The following is an 18,132-nucleotide window of genomic DNA, read 5'->3' as shown; positions in this document are numbered from 1 at the left end:
GAGATGTGGGTTCAATCCCTGGGTCAGAAAGATCCCCTGGAGGAGGAAATGGTAACCTACTCCAGTATTCTCGCCTAGAGAATCCCATGGACAGAAGAGCCTGGCAGGCTATAGTCCATGGGGTCACAAAGCGTCAGACATGACTGAGCACTACAACAACAAAAGTAACTAGCCTGCAAAGTTGACTACCTGTGCAAATTTTCTTGTTAAGGTTTAAGAAACCCTCAGTTCACCTAGAGATGACGACTTTGAGGATGCCCCAGCCTCAGACTTCCTGCTCCCTGACTTCCACCATCATGGCTCCTCAGAGTGATGGAGCAGTGATTCTCATATGCTGACTTACATCAGAATCACCCAGAGGACTTGTTCAGAGACAGCGCTTGGTCCCAGCCCCAGAGCTTCTGATTCTGTGCCCTGGACTGGGGTCAAGAATTAGCTCTTCTTCCAAATTCACACATGACGTTGATGTTTCCGGGCTGGTGGCTGTCTTTTGAGAACCGCTGGTGTGGGTGGACACTAAGTATGCAGACTCTGAAGCTGAGTTGCTTGAGTTCGTGTATTGTTGCTCTTCAGTCGCTAAGTCGTGTGACCCCATGAACTGCAGCACGCCAGGCTTCCCTGTCCTTCAATATCTCCCGGAGTTTGCTCAAACTCATGTCCATTGAGTTGGTGATGCCATCTAGCCATCTTATCCTCTGTCATCCCCTTCTCCTCCTGCCCTCAATCTTTCTCAGCATCAGGGTCTTTTCCAACGTGCCATCTCTTTGCATTAGGAGGCCAAAGTATTGGAGCTTCAGCATCAGTCCTTCTAGTGAATATTTAGGGTTGATTGCCTTCAGGATGGACTGGTTTGATCTCCTTGTTGTCCAAGGGACTCTAAAGAGTCTTCTCCAGCACCACCATTAGAAAGCATCAATTCTTCGGTTGCTTTGCCTTCTTTATGGTCCAACTCTCAAATCCATACATGACTACTGGAAAAACCACAGCTTTGACTACAGGCAGTCATTAATTTTCCAAATACTGTGTTAACAGAATTGCATACACATCAGACCTGTGCCCTTGGTATTCTGTACCATGAAGACTGCGTGGGACCTTAACCCTCTGTGCTTCAGTTTCCTCATGGAGAATGGAAATATTGACCCAATACAGTTCTTGGGGGTTACAGGAAACAATACTTGAAAAACACACAGAACAGTGCCTGACACACAGTAAATACAACCAGTGAGTAACTACTATTACACTATTATTGTTATTTGAGCAATGCACTTAGAGTGATAATGTTTTAAACCCTAGGGACCTTAAAGATAAGGTATTCTAACTTTTCACCTCATCCTTTTTAAATGTAAATATTTATTTATTTATTTTGGCTGACCTGGGTCTTAGCTGTGTCATGTGTGATCTACTTCCCTGACCAGGGATTGAACCGCCTGCATCAGGAGCCTGGAGTCTTAGTCACTGGACCAGCATGGAAGTCCCTCATACTCTTTTTTAAGGAAAGGTAACAGAGTCACCTGGGCTTCCCTGGTGGCTCAGTTGGTAAAGAATCCACCTGACAATGCAGCAGACCCAGGTTCGATCCCTGGGTCAGGAAGATCCCCTGATACGGAAATGGCAACCCACTCCCGTATTCTTGCCTGGGAAATCCCAAGGACAGAGGAACTTGGTGGACCTCAGTCCATGGGGTTGCAAAGAGTCAGACATGACTGAGCAACTAAACCACCACCATAACAGAGTCACAGAGAAGTGGAGCAATCCACCTAAAGCTCTACGAAGAGCTAACCAGTGCAGCTGTTAATTCTTAATTCAGCTCTTTTTCCAAGATATCATATGGATTACTCTGCTTTTGAGATTTGTTCACAAACGATTATTCAGTCTATATTAAGGATGTTTTGATCTTGTTCAGCTAATTTTAAGATCAGAGAGACCTGGGAAATACAGGAACAATGTTGTAATAATTTAATTAGGTGTCTAGCTTGAGAACCAGCTCTTTGTACTCAATCTGTCCCATGTCACAGGGGCTCCAGGATGAGTGCGTTGGGTAGGAAGGATCTGCAGTTCCTTCTTGCAAGTTATCATTCCAAAGGCTTTTCCCTCAGTCTGCTTAGATACGGTTATTTTATTTTTGTTTTACAAAGTGCCTGAGCTTGTGTGAGGGAAAGTCACTACTCATAAAGAAAAATAGGGAAGGATAAGTGATTCCTCCTTTGACACATAGAAACTAGATTCTTCAGAAAAGTTTTTTTGTTTGTGTCTCCTCTAGGTATCTGCGCCGGTATTTAGGGAAAGCCTTGATGTGTCCACTTACTCATTCAACAAGTAGTTATTAAGCAACTGCTGTAAGCCAGCTACTGTTGGATGACGGGAAGCACTTTGAACTTTTGCATGCAGGCAGTTCTGGGCTTGATTTATTGCATTCTTGGCTCCCCTCACTTATCTTCTTTTCTGTTCATCTAGAGGCCACCTGGCATTAGGCAACAGCTAGGGGTCACCAGGTCATGGTAGAGGCTCAATAAATAATTGCTGAAAGAATGTACGAAAGATGGAAAATAAATGCAAGACAGAGGCTGAATTCCCATCCTTGGCCCAGCCTCTGGTCCCAGTGTCCTGATTTTGAAGCCTTAGGGAGAGATTGGAGGTTATTCATAATCTCTATTCCCACCTCACTACCACTGAAAAACTGGCTTCGGTTTATTTTCAGTGATTGACCCCAAGGACTGCCCTGACCACTTAGGAACGACTGGGTTATTTGCCAGTGGACCTTTTCCATGTATGGTTTATAACATGTATTTATTCATTTTAAAGGCTGAGCAAATCACTAGGGCCAGCCAGGATGCTGCACTCACAAACATCAGCTTTGAGTCTGTGTTGGATGTTCAAACTGTTATCATAATAGCCAGTAAAGATAGACCTGTGTTTGGGGCCTGGGTGATAGTGACAATGGAAAGCTTATCAGGCTCCGTGTATTTGAATCGGGGCTGGGACAGTGGCTGTACTGCTTCATGAGTTATTGTCATGCACCTCAAAGCCTTGGACTGTGGAGGACATTGACCTGGTCATGACTCCTTAAAAGAATGAAAGAGGAAGTTCCTTGGGGGTCCAGTGGTTAGGACTCTGTGCTCTCACTGCTGAGGGCTCAGATTCAATCCCTGGTCAGAGAACCAAGATCAACTTGTCTAGTGTGGCCAAAAATAAAAAGAACCAAAGAGTCTCTCTTCAGATAACCATCGGTTGCCTATTAGATATTGCTGATTGGTTAGTCTAATTGGCTGCATATTTCTCTGTAGATAGATTCCTGAAATAACTCTGGTTGTTACTTTTTTTTTTTTTAATAAATGTTTTGTGTGTAAAATAGCTAGCTAGTGGGAAGCTGCTGTATAGTACAGGGAGCTCCGCTCTGTTATGACTAGAGGGTGGGATAGGAAGAAGGCCACAGAGGTAAACTGCTCTTCTCGCCATATGAGTTCAAGTGTCCATATTTACAAAATGACTTATCACGGATGATGTCCATGTTGGTCACCTGGCCAATGCAGCACTGCCAGGCTTCTCCTTGGTGGAGCAACTTTTTCCTCCCTTTACACACTTGTCTCATTGGCAGGAAGTCACTGAAGTCAGTCCAAGCCAAGTAAGTGGGGAATTAAGTTCCAGCTCCTTCAAGAGGAGTATCTACACAAAGTATTTTGGCTTTATCAAGTTTTGTAAAATATGTATGTATTTATTTGGCCGCACTGGGTCTTAGTTGTGGCACTTGGGATCTTTAGTTGCGGCATGTGAGCTCTTAGTTGCAGCCTGTGGGATCTAGTTCCCTGACCAAGAACTGAACCTGGGTCCCCTGCATTGGGAACACAGTCTTAGCTACTGGATGACCAGGAAGTCCCTACACAAAGTATTTGGAACTTTCTGTATGGGAGATCGTCTTTTCTGCTCCATTTGTTTATTTATTCAGTACTTTATATCAGTATGGTCTCATGGATAACCACTTTGGATTTTAACTCAATCCTACATTATTCATTCTCTTTCTCAAACTGTCCCAGTTTTGGCCCTTGGCAGCTCTTTCAGCTCAGCTCTTGGGTCCCTTTGATATATCTTCATTATTATGATTCTGGGGGAATACTTTCTTACTTTCCAGGACCACAAGATGCTCCACGATCATCTTATATATTTCCTGCCCCAGTCCTAGAATGAACTATATCTCCAAGGAATTCTGGTTTATTTTATAGGAAAAATATTAGAAACCAAGACTTTTGGGGACTTCCCTGGTGGTCCAGTGATTAGGACTCCAAGCTTTCACTGCAGGGGTTGTGAGTTTGATCCCTGGTTGGGGAACTAAGATCTTGCATGCCGTGTGGCACAGCCAAAACAAAACAAAACAAAACACAATAAACACTTCATTAAGATGGACGACATATTAAAAAATAAAAAAGAAAGAAACCAAGATTTTTTGTACTGGGTGACTTGATGGTGCTTTTAATAGAACCTCAGCTAGGGAACAATGAGGTGATCATCTGTGAGTTAATTAACAGTCCTACACGGCTGTTCCAAGATTTGATAAAGCCAGCAAAAATAACTTTAAAACATCCAAGAAATGGCTTTCCTTTAAGAGGAAGCTTTTGGGGTATTAGGGTGAGGGGTAGTTACTTGTTTGGCATAATAGAAAAAGCCTTTCAATAAGCAATATTTTTAAAGGAATGATGCTGAGAGTCCCTTGGACTGCAAGGAGATCAAACCAGTCAGTCCTAAAGGAAATCAGTCCTGAATATTCATTGGAAAGACTGATGCTGAAACTGAAGCTCCAATATCTTGGCCACCTAATGTGAAGAACTGACTCATTGGGGAAGACCCTGATGTTGGGAAAGATTGAAGGCGGGAGAAGGGGACAACAGAGGATGAGACGGTTGGATGGCATCACTGACTCAATGGACATGAGTTTGAGCAAGCTCTGGGAGCTGGTGATGGACAGGGAAGCCTGTCCATGGGGTCGCAAAGAGTCGGACATGACTGAGCAACTGAACTAAACTGTTATTATTTTTTTCATGTTCTAGTCCTCAAAATCTTCACATTTTTTTAAATCAAAATATAGTTGATTTATAGTTAGCATTAATTTCTGATGTATAGCAAAGTGATTCAGTTACACACATGCGCACACACACACATTCTTTTTCATATTCCTTCCCATTTTGGTTTATCATGTGCTGTGCAGTAGGACATTGCTGTTTACCCATTCTACATGTAATAGTTTGCATCTGCTAATCCTGAACTCCCCGGTCCTTTCTCCCCCATTCCCTCCTCCCCTCTTGGCAATCACAAGTCTGTTCTCTTTGTGAGTCTGTTTGTTTTTCATAGATAGGTTCATTTGTGTCATATTTTAGATCCCACATATAACTGACATCATACGGCATTTGTTATTGTCTGTCTGACTTCATTAATACGATAATCTCTAGGTCCATCCATACTGCTGCAAATGGCATCACGTCATTCTTTTTCATGGCTGAGTAGTATTCCAGTGTGTGTATGTACCACATCTTTCTCCATTCGTCTGTTAATGGGCGCTCAGTTGCTTCCACGTCTTGGCTGTTGTAAACAGTGCTGCAGCGAACACTGAGGTGCATGTATCTTTTTGAATCATAGCTTTCTCTGGGTATATGCACAGGCGTGGAATTGCTAGATCAATGGCAACTCTATTTTAGTGTTTTGAGGAGCCTCCACACTGTTTTACATAGTCAGTCTTAAAATCTTGACTGCAGTCGTCAGGATGGTGGTATCACCATCATGTCTATGTCACCCTGCTGTCTCTTTATGCCAGCACCTGGTGGGCATCTTTATCTTGGGACTGGGAACAAATTACAGAAGGATTAGTTTTCAGTGACTCAAGACTTAAATGACTGAAGACTTTAATGACCACACCTTTCTCTCTTCCTCGTGTACTTCCCTGTTACTAACTTCCATCTCCTTAAGTTATATGTCTCACCCTGAAGGAGTCTAAGATAAACTAGAGCAAAGATCAACTTTTTAAATAATTTGGAGAAAATGAATACATTATTTAAAACATTTTTCTATTAAGGCCAACATAGACATGTGTAACACTGGAATGAATTAAAAGATACATAAAGAATTTAAAGATACATATTGAGGCATCAAATAGTTTTTTTTCAAACTTGCTAAACAGTAAAAGGGGCTATGGGTCTGCTTTTGGACACATGCAGTGGTGAGCAGTAGCTTACAGTAAGCAGCAGCTGCAGCGAACAGTAGCTGAAAGCAAGACTTTAGTTCTCTGCCCAGGAGTCCTAACTGCTAGACCACAGAGGCTAACAGCTAGGGCCTGAGTCCCCAGTCCTTGCCTGCCTTGACCAGAATGAACTCTGATGAGGAAGCGGAAGGTAAAGGCAAAAGTAAAGCGGTTATTGGAAAAGCAGAGTACACGCGGGAAGACACGCGGGCAAATTCTGCGAGAGTCTTGAGAGTTGTGTCTTTGTGGGGTTTATTATTGGAGACAGCACAAGTCGGAGAGCGCACGAAGGATCAGTTTGCTTAGTTAAGGTGGGAGCGAGGCAGAGATGCACACCCAGAGAGGAAGGGTGGAGGTGATCTCTAATGAGGAGAACTGCAGGAGAGGTGGTTAAATCATTTATACAGGGCAGTTCTTCTGGGCTTTTGTTGACCTTTGCCCAATTATCTGGTTTCTTTTTCCACACCTGACTTGCCCTAGGACCCCCCACCCCCCCAACATGTGTGCACAATTTTTTCCAAGATGGATTCCAGCCCATAGGCCTATGGGGGAGCCTTGGCATCACATATTGTGGGGTGGTGTCCTCTCCTTTTGACCCCCAAGGAGCCTTTCTGAACTTTCTGGCTCCAAGGATGGGAAATATATGACCTCTTGATCTTTTACTCAAACAGGCTTTAGCGTCTCTCTGTTTCTGCCATGACTATTATCTTAAAGTGACAAAGCCTGGCTGTGTACACTGTTTCTGTTCCTTCCATTTCAGAGAGCAAACAGGAGGCTGACTGTAAATGCTTAACCTGAAGCCCACCAATCTCTTGTCTCAGGAAATGCAAGCAGGAGGCTAGTTCTAAGTGTCTGGCCTGAAGTCCACGTGTTTCCTGCCCCATGAAATGTAAACAGGAGGCCAGTTGTAAATGTCTAGGCTGGAGCCCACCTAAAGCCTGCCTCAACTCCATGTGATGGACAATGCAGCAGTCAAAGAATCAAGGCTACAGGCTACAGTGGGGCTTCCCCGGGGGCTCAAATGGTAAAGAATCTGCCTGCAATGCGGGAGACCTGGTTTGATCCCTGGGTCGGGAAGAGTATGGATACTTCTCAAAGATTATACTCAGTGAAAAAAGCCAGATGAAAAAGGCCACATATTCCATGACTGCAGTGACATAAAATGTCTATAGTCAGCAAATCTGTAGAGACAGGGGTTGGTGATGGAAATGGGGATTAACTGTAAATAGACATGAAGGGTCTTACTGAGGTAACAGGGATGTTCTAAAACTAGATTATGGTGATAGCTGTAAAACTCTGTGAATTTAGTGAATTTATTAAAAATCACTGAATTGCATATTTAACAGATCAATCTTATTACATCTCAGTAGAGTTGTTCACCAAAAAGTTAGGGGAAGACAGGGAAGAAAGAAAAAAGGGTATGGTTCCCAGAATCTCTGGGGGTGTGCGCTCAGCTATTGGGGTGTTTGGTGGAAAAGTTTTAAGAATGTGGCTGTAAATTAACTTGGGTGTGCCTAGTCTCTGCAACTTGAAAGAACCTAGCAAGCTACGTGTTGTTTTACTTAGGTTAAAGGGTGACTAAAACCGCCCACTGCGGCCAGGCATGATTGTAACCATGTGCCTGAGCTATTTTATGACAGGAGGTCCTATCAAGGAACAGGAAACTAACAAACCCTCATCAACTGGAAGAATTCAGAAAAGTTCAAAAGGAGATGCCACACATCCTACCACCTCCCAGAATCCTCACTGGAAGTCATCTTGGCTGAGCGATGTGCGTGCCACCAGGAAGGACCCTGAGTCAGAGTGATTGGCCAAGACAACCAGGAAAACAACCCCATCACCATAAAACCCCAGACTGCGAGTCACGTGGCAGAACAGTTCTCCTGAGTTCCCTTATCCTTCTGCTTTCCCCCCAGGTGCCCTTTCCTGATAAAGTCTCTTGCTTGGTCAGCACCAGTGACTCCTTGGACAATTCACTTTTGAGTGTTGGAAAAAGCCCACCCTCAGGTCCTGGATGGGGTGGCCCTTCCTGTAACACTTACTACAAAAAACAGCATAATTTATTTAAAATAATGATGAATTCTAAGCAACAGCTTTTGATATCCATTTCAGTACATTCTCAAGAAGGAATCTGTGATCAATCTGAACCAGGTAGGACTGATCTGTCTTCTGAAAGGGACTAGAGTAATGCTTTTCAAATTTTTATACTCATAGCATCACCTGTATGTGCATGTGTGCTAAGTTGCTTCAGTCGTGTCTCTGTTTAACCCTATGGATTGTAGCCCGCCAGGCCCCCCTGTCACGGGATTCTCCAGGCAAGAATACTGGAGTGGGTAGCCATGCCCTCCTCCAGGGGATCTTCCTGACCCAGCGGCTGAACCTGAGTCCCTTATGTCTCTTGCACTGGCAGGCGGATTCTTTACCACTAGCACCACCAAATGCACATTCAGATTAAGCAGGTCTGGGGGTGCCGCCTGAGATTCTGCATTTTAACAAGCTCCAGAGGGTTGCTCGTGCTAGTGTTGGTCCATGGAGCACATTTTGAGCAGCACGGGACTACAGCACAGTGCTCAATGGCTAAGGATTTGCAAACAGATGAAGATGGATTCGCATCTGGACCCTGTTACTCAGCTGCAGTGTGCTTTTGTGTAAATAGCTTGAGGTCTGCGTGCTTCAGTTTCATCAAGTGCACAGTGGGATGAGTAACAGTCCTAGCTCACAAGGCTGTTGTGAGGACCAAATGCATATAAAACACTTGGAAATAGTCCTGAGTGCAAAGGGGCTGTTCAAGGTAGTTGTCAACGTTATTCTTATTATGCTATGTCTGGTCATAATCCTTTTTTGGTTTCTTTTGACACTCTGCTCACTGGGGACTCATGGCTCTGTCTTTGTTTGGTATTGGATTATTTTATTTCTTCTTTCTTTCTTCTCTATTTCTTTGGTGTCAAAACATTTATTTTTATTAAAAAAAATTTTTTGGCTGCACTGGGTCTTTGTTGCAGCACACAGGCTTAGCTGCCCTGTGGCATGTGGGATCTTATCTCCCCAACCAAGGATTGAACCTACACCCCTGTGCTGGAAGGCAGATTCTTAACCACTGGACTGCCAGGGAAGTCCCACACTTATTTATTAAAGTTTATGGAAAGTTGTCCAAGTTTGTTTACATGCTTTCAGAGGTTTCACTTAAGTACCCACTCTTGACTTAAGAGATCTGTTTCCTCCTGTATTATCTGCAGAGTGTCTGGTCCTAAATTATTCCTTACCCAGAAATGGCTATTATCTGGTTGGAGCTGAGACTCTTCCGGTCTCTCTGTCCTGTTTGTATTTTCTGGGGCGTGGAGTAGTGAAGAGTTTTTCAGCTGTTCTCCTCGCCCCCCATACACATCTTTTTTTTTTTTTTTTTGGAAGAATAATTTCCTGATTAGAGTTTGAGCTGAAAATGGAATTTTCCCTTTGTTGAGTAGAAAAATCCTGGAAGCCAAGACAATTCCTGTAAAACAACACTAAACATGTCCCCAACCCCACCCCACTACCCCACATGTACTAGTTCAGAGGATATCCCTGTTTAACGATTCCATTTTTAATTTTGCTTCACACGCGAGCATTTGTGTAGAGACGGAATGCTTTTGTCTTGATGGAATTGCTCCACCAAGCACCATCTTGCTTGAGTCTCCAGGTCACATAAAGAGTTCACTAGTAAACAATTTCCGCCCCCCCCCCCCTTTTTTTTCTTTCTTTTGGCCATGCTGTGTGGTTTGTGGGATCTTAGTTCTCTGATCAGGAATTGAACCCGGGGCCACTGCAGTAACAGTGCCAAGTCTTAACCACTGGACTGCCAGGGAATTCCCTGTAAGATATTTAGATGAACTATATTGCACCACCTCTATGGTGTCCGCGTGTGTGCTATTTAGAGGTACCCACAAGAGATGAGGCCACCACGAGAAACTAAAGGAGGCACAGTTTTTATTAAGATTCATTTATTTATTATAATAAATCTTATTATAAATTATTTATTTGGTTGCACCAGGTCTTAGTTGAGGCACGTGGGGTCTAGTTTCCTGACTAGGGATCCAACCCGAGACCCTGCATTGGGAGCGCAGAGTCTTCGCCACTGGACCAGCAGGGAAGTCTCCCAACAGAGGCACGTCTTCACCCCAGTGCCAGAACCTGGGGAAATGCAAACTCGAGACGCAACATCCTGGACTGGTGAAATCCCTGTCGTGTTCTTTTAGATTAGAGAATGATTAACTCATGCTTTTGTAAAAGTACTGCCAGGGGATATTTTTCAGAAATCCATTTCATTGAGGCATCATTAATATATCATTAAATGCATGCATTCAATGTGTAGAATTCATGAACCTTGACAAACGTGTGTACTCACACAATCACCACTGCAGTCAAGGTGTCAAACATTTCCACCACTCCTGGGGGATTCTTATCCCTATAAATTCCCCTGGTAAGGGGAGGGGGAGGTCACGCCTCTGGGTAGTAAGTGCGCTCTGCTAAAAGGGGGACGGAAGTCATATTCTGAAGGACTGAGGGACATGGTTTCATCACCAGAGGAGGATGTGATGGTGGTGGACACAGGAGAAGGAAGCCATCTAGGAACTAGTTTTCCCTGAGAAGGTCCCAGGTGAAATCTCTTCCACCTTTTTTTCTACTTCTATTTTCTCTAAGTCATATTTAATATTCTGTGCTCTTGTTGTTGTGCTTCAGTCACTAATTCATGTTCAACTCTTTACGACCCCATGGACTGCAGCACTCCAGGCTTCCCTGTCCTTCACTATCTCTTGGAGTTTGCTCAAACTCATGTCCATTGAGTCGGTGATGCATCCAACCATCTCATCCTCTGTTATCCCCTTCTCCTCCTGCCTTCAATCTTTCATAGCATCAGGGTCTTTTCCAATGAGTTGGCTCTTCACATCAGGTGGCCAAACTATTAGAGCTTCAGCATCAGTCCTTCCAATGAATATTCTGGGTTGATTTCCTTTAGGATTGACTGGTTTGATCTCCTTGCTGTTCAAGGGACCCTCTAGAATCTTCTCCAGCACCACAATTTGAAAGCATCAATTTTTTTTTGGCACTCAGCCTTCTTTATGGTCCAACTCTCACATCTGTACATGACTATTGGAAAGACCATAGCTTTGATTATAAGGACCTTTGTAGGCAAAAGTCTGTGTTAAGCGTCACCAAATCTTTTACAAACACACAGACTCTGTTAGTGGTGTATGGCAGGTGTCAAGGGGAAGAGAGCAAAGGGAATTGCCACTAGCTGAGGCCAGCAAGGCAGAGACTGCACCACTTTAGGATGAACAAGGGCTTGGGAGGTCCTGGAATGACCAGGCAGAGAATGATGGCTTTACATGGACTGAAAACAGCAGCTGCAGCTTAGACTGACTCAGAGACAGATATGAGATGAGTTCAACAGAGGAAATCCTTAAAATAGGGTTGTCGTATTTAGCAAATAAAAATTAGGATGCCCATTTAAATTTGAATTTCAGATAAACAATGAATTATTTTAGGGTAAGTATGTCTCATGCAGTATTTGAAAAACATTATTCTAAAAAAATGTGTGCTTTATCTGAAATTCCAGTTTAACTGATCATCTTGTATTTTATCTGAAAACTCTAACTTATAAGAACGAAACTCTAGTAACTTGATTGCAATGTTAACCACTTAATAAAAATAATTAAAAGTGAAGAATGAAAAATAAGAATCCACATCTTATGGAGGTTTGAATAAAGGATGATATGTATCAGATCAGATCAGATCAGTCGCTCAGTCGTGTCCGACTCTTTGCGACCCCATGAATGGTAGCATGCCAGGCCTCCCTGTGTGTGTGTGTGTGTGTGTGTGTGTGTGTATATGTGTGTGTGTGTGTGTGTATGTATATATACATACACATTAAAATGATTAAAGAGAATTAAAACTGAAAGACCAATATATATATTTGGACTTCAACATAAAGTGAACTTGATATTTTATTTACTTGACTTGAATCTGTTTTCTAGGGAGCTAAGTTTTTTATTTTTAGTTCCAAACCGGCTTAGTCTTGTCTGAGTAGGTATGGTTTCCTTAGAGACTTTTGATCTGGGCACCATTTCAACAAGAACAATTTTCTACCTGTGGGCATTTGTTGCTAGAGATTGGATCACAGAAGCCTTTGACCTTTTTTCTTTATTTTTTCTGTATTGGTTTATTTATTTGTTTAATCTGTTCCCTAATTTACTTTTATTGAAGTTGCATTATAATACTAGTTTCAGCTGTACAGTGTAGTGATTCAATATTTCAACAGATTATACTCCATTAAAAGTTGTTAGAAGATAACAGCTATAATTTCCTGCACTGTAAATATAATCTCATTTCTCTATTTTATACATAGTAGTTTGTATCTCTTAATCCCACACCCTTATTTTGCTTTTCATCATTGAGTGTGATGTTAGCTATGGGACTGTCATAAATGGTCTCTATTATGTTGAGACATGTTATTTCTTTACTAAGTTTGATGAGATTTTCTATCATTAATGGATACTGAATTTTGTCAAATGCTCTTTATGCATTTTTTGAGATGATTGTTTGATTTTTATCCTCCTTCTGTTAATGTGGTGTATCACTTTGATTTATTTGCAGATATGGAAGCATCCTTGGGTCCATGGAATAAAATCCAACTTAAGTATAAGTGTATGATCCTTTTTTTATATTGTTGGATTTCATTGGCAAATGCTCCTTTCTCACAGTTAAAAAATTATTTATATGGAAGTTTCATATGTAAAAAGTTCAAGTAGTGTCAAAATACTTATCAGAAAAATAAATGACCCTTTGTTCAAAACATTTTCACTCCATACCTCCAATCCCCAGTAATAACTACTTTCAATCCTTTTTAGAGATTATGTCTGATCTGTAATTCCACATGTTAAATAATATTCCTATGTTAAATAATCTCTTCAGATTATTTTATTTCCTGCTAGATAGTTGAGAATTTCTCTGTCTTATACTACTCTCTGCAATTCTCTTTCCAGTTCTCTCTGCCATCTACCCAATCTTTCACAATTTTTAGTTCAATTAAGGATTGTTTACATCATTTCAGTTTATAAAAGTCATTCACTGCTGAGAAATGTAATATATTGTGGTTGCATTTTAATACAATTTTTGTTTGAGTTAATATTTGCCTCTGCATTTTAGAAAAAAAACACACACTATTTATTCATTTTTGGCTGCTCTGGGTCTTTGTTACTTCATACAGGCTTTCTCTAATTGTGGTGAGCAGTGGCTACTCTTTATTGCAGTGCACAGGCTTCTCGTTGCAGTGGCTTCTCTTGTTGCAGAGCACGGGCTCCAGAGTGTGGGCTCAGTAACTGTGGCGCACAGGCTTAGCTGCTCCAAGGCATGTGGAGTCTTCCCCAACCCGGGACTGAACCCTTGTCTCCTACATTGGTAGGTGGATTCTTAACCACTGGACCACCGGGGAAGTCCCTTCCTTGGCTTTTTTAATTTTTTGGTCTTTTAAATTGAGGTCTAATTGACACAGAACATTTTATTAGTTTTGGATATACAACACAGTGGTTTGATGTTTGTATATACTGTGAAATGATCACCATAAGTCTAATTAACATATGTCCTCATACATGTTACAAAATATTTTTCTTATGATAAGAACCCTTAACATTTACTCTCTTAGCAGCTAACTTTTAAATATGTCATACAGAGACTTCCGTGGTGGTCCAATGGTCAAGAATTTGCCTTTTAGTGCAGGGTATGTGGGTTCGCTCCCTGGTCGGGGAACTGAGACCCTACATGTCATGGAGCAACTAAGCTACTGAGCCGTCCCCCTCTGGAGTCTGTGGGCCACAACTAGAGAAGTCCACATGCTGACACAAGATCTGACACATTTTTTATGCCATATAGTGCTAAACCATGGTCACCATGCTGTATATTACATCGCCATGATTATTTTATAACTCCAAGTGTGACCCTTTAGACCCCTTTCACAAATTTCATTCACCTCCTGCCCCACCTCTTACATCCACAGTTGCCTGTTTTCACTTTTGATTAGTTTTCTACGGACTTCTATTTTTCCCCCAAATGCTCTCATTGATCTGTTAACGGTAGCAATATATACATACATATATTTTCCAAATGATCAAAAAACTCTTATGCTGGGCAAGATTGAAGGCAGGAGGAGAGGGGGATGACAGAGGATGAGATAGTTGGATGGCATCATTCACTCAATGGAGATGAGTTTGAGCAAACCCCGGGAGACAGTGAAGGACAGGTAAGCCTGGTGTGTTGCAGTTCATGGGGACAGAGTTCGACACAACTTAGTGACTGAACAACAACAAAACACATTAAATAATCTGGTTCTTTTTTTCCACCCTATTCAGAAGCTCTCCCTACAACTGTTTATTGGGTTGGCCAAAAAGTTCATTCAGATTTTCTGTAAGATATTGAGGAAAAACCCAAACTTTTTGGCTAACCCAGTATCTTCCTGTTGCATCTGGAATGGTTGATCTCAGGGCCTCCACTCTGCTATCAACTTGAGTCTTCCCTTCACAATCTGCTTGTGACTTCCCTTCACTATCTCCTTTGGTTGAAGAAGAAAGGATATGTACTAAAACTCGTATCTTCTTCTTTCTTTTACTGAAGCATATATTTTTAAAATAGTTTCCCATCAAAAGGGTGCATTAGAGATTTGCTTATTTGAGGATTTTCTGCTTGAAAATGCATTTTCTCCTTGCACTTGATCTATCGTCAGACTTTGTATGGAATTTTAGATTAATAATGACCCTCAAGGACTTGCCTGGGAGTCCAGTGATTAAGAATCTACCTTCCAATGCAGAGGGCATGGTTTTGATCCCTGGTTGGGGAACTAAGATCCCTCGTGCCTTGGAGCAACTAAACCCACACACTACAAGTAGAGAGCCTGTGTGCCACAACTGGAGAAGCCTGAGAGTGGCAACTGCTGAGCCTGCTCACATGGAAGCCTGTGCTCCACAGCCAGGGAAGCCCAGAGACCACAGCTAGAGAAAGCCTGCATGCAGCAACAAAGAATCTTGATGTCACAATGAAGAACCTGCACTGACAAAAAAAAAGAATAACAACTCTCAGAAATTTGGAGGCACCTAGGTGGTCATCATACTTGCTTTCAATATTTGTGTGTGACATATTTTCTCACTGTAAAAGCATTTAGTCTTCATTTATCCCAGGTGCTCTGATTTTTCATGAGGATGTGACTTTGGCTAAGACACTAATAATTCATTGTATTTGTCACTTATGGAACTAGAGACACATGTCTTTAGCCATAGACTATCTTCTTGTGACTTCAATAATTCTATCCACTCCCTTCTATTATTTCTTGAATTCATTAATTAGACATTGAACTTCCTGGATTGATGATCTAATTTTGTTTCATTTCCCCTCCCATTTCTGTCTTCAGAAAATTGTTCTACTTTCTTGGTAAGTTCCCTTCTTCCAAGTTCCTCAAATTTATCATCTAGCCTTTCCATCAAAAATTTAATTTCAGTTAAATTTTACATAGGGTTTCCCAGGTGGTGCAATGGTAAAGAACTTGCCTGCCAATGCAGGAGACACGAGAGCGGCAGGCTGCTCCTCGTACTTTGGTACTTTTTACTAGCTTCTTAGTCTTGTTTCACAAATACAAATATCTTTTCTTAGCATTCTAAAAATACACACTATAGATTTTCAAACTTCATGCACTGTCTCTGTTTCCCTCAGATTCTCCTTTTCTGATTGTTTTGATGTCTTTCATGCCAGAAATCTACTCTTGTAACTGGTCATCTTTGGTTTTCCATGTATAATTGAGGGGAAAATAGAGAAAGCAGACTGGAATCTGTGTGTTGTGGGAAGGGAACCTTTTCACCAGTGGGCTTCATCTGAAGATGATGAGGTAATGATGGGGTATTTTTATTGGGGAACTTTACCTGTCTCAAAAGATCTTATATTTGTGTTTAGTTTCTCTATGGAGGAGCATCCAGCTTGCAGATGGAGTTAGATGAAAGGAAAGTAAATTGCCTGGCTGCTGTTATTTTGGGACAGGAGGAAGAAGAGAGAAGAGGTTCTTGTAGTTCAGAATGTGGGTTAACTGCTCTGTTTCCAGTCCCGCCTCTAACTTCATTCCTTTGCTAGCTCCTCTACCCATCTACTTGTCCTCTTGGGTTAACACATTTTTTTTTTTTTTTTTAATTAATTTGCTGGAATTTCAGTGGAGTCTGGCTGGAAAGGGAGAAAACCACAGAGGATTATCCATCTTACTTAGAAGTTTAAGACAACTACTCTTCACAAACAATCTTTATCAATTGAGTCCCCTTGATTTCCATATAAATAGACTGTGTTGACTTTAAAGAATGGTATGTATTACTCTCCTTTCCAACCAGACTCTGAGCTGAGTGATATCTTGCCACTGATATGGGTCCTATACGGGACCCTGGGGTTTTGAATTTCTGTATCTTAGATCACCCTTTCCTTGTTGCGGGCTTGTTGTAATGGATAGAAAGACACAGGCAGACCTGGAAGCAGCTCAAAATGTAGGTGCTGGGAAGTGGGCTGATGAAAGACATGAGAATATGATTAAAGGTTCAAAGTCCCATTGAGTGCTAACTAGAGATTCTTTGACATTGGGTCCTTTAATCAAGTTACAAAAATTCTGCTGAAGTGAACATGTGCCTTTATTATTAGGAAGCAGGATAGCATTTGAAGTGCAATTGTAGAAGCAGTGAAATACATCCAAGAATCCATGAAGCAGACAGGAGTCTATTATCACTCATAATGGACCTGAATATAAAGAGTTTGATTGAAGTCTTTTGCATCTGTGACTTCTGAATCTATTTCTGGTAGCTAATGACAGTCCTTGGTTATCATTAAGAATATTCCTAGTCCCCCCCAGGGGTAAGAGAGATTCTTAAGGATGCCTTGATGTATAATTAGGTGGGAATGCAGTCATATTTCTCTTTGAAAGTTCTGAGGATAATCCCTTAGCTTGCCAACTGGCCTTATTATAAAGCTATTATGCTTATGGAAACTGGTGGAGCTTTTATGATCTCATATGAGTGTGGAGAAGGCAATGAATGGGAAAATATTCCATTAGATTGCTGCGGAAATTTTGGAATGCCTGACTAGGTGAAAAAAATTTTTGTTGTGTCTACTATATGCTAGGCATTGTGCTAGAATTTAAATGCATCATCATTATTTAAGTCTTTGGGATAACCCCATAAGGTGGGGGCTATGATTATATACATTCTAAAGAGCAGAGGTCCCCAACGTTTTTGGCACTAGGGACCAGTTTCATGGAAGACAATTTTTCCATGGATCAGGGGTGGGGGATGATTTCAAGATGATTCACACACATTACTTTTACTGTGCACTTATTTCTATTTTATTACATCAGCTCCACCTCAGATCATCAGGCATTAGATTCTAGAGTTTGGGGACCCCTGCTGCAGAGCAGAAGACTGAGATCACAGAGGTAGTAAGTGGGGGCAAACTTATTTTGAAACTAAGTATTTTAGTTCGTCTGTGTTGTGGATGATATAGGAACTCTTCTAGTCCTCAAGGATCTGATTTTGCTGTGTGTGTGTGTGTGTCTGTGTGTGTGTGTGTGAATGTTTATGTATGCTTTTGCTTGAGCTGTTTATCACCTGCAGCTTTCTTGGAGATCCACACTCAGGACAATGGAGCCTACTTTTCCTGGAGTGGTCTTTAACCAATACCTGCCAGATACGAGACTATGAAAGGTCAGGTTTCTCATGGTAACTTGGCACAGCTGTGAAGTGTTGTGACACAGTCTTCCCTCAGAGTCACCTTCAAGGATCAGGCGGAAGCTCCCATCCTTGAAACTCTGCATTCCTCCCCCACTCTTCCCTACTGGCTTCTTCAGGGCGTACTTCCTTATTAAG

The sequence above is a fragment of the Bos grunniens genome, chromosome 22 (genome assembly GCF_055505025.1).
Source record: "Bos grunniens cultivar Pamir isolate PY7600 chromosome 22, Bosgru_T2T1.0, whole genome shotgun sequence".
NCBI classification, from domain to species: Eukaryota; Metazoa; Chordata; class Mammalia; order Artiodactyla; family Bovidae; genus Bos; species Bos grunniens.
The sequence above is the reverse complement of the archived record's forward strand: the minus strand, read 5'-3'. Positions refer to the sequence as shown.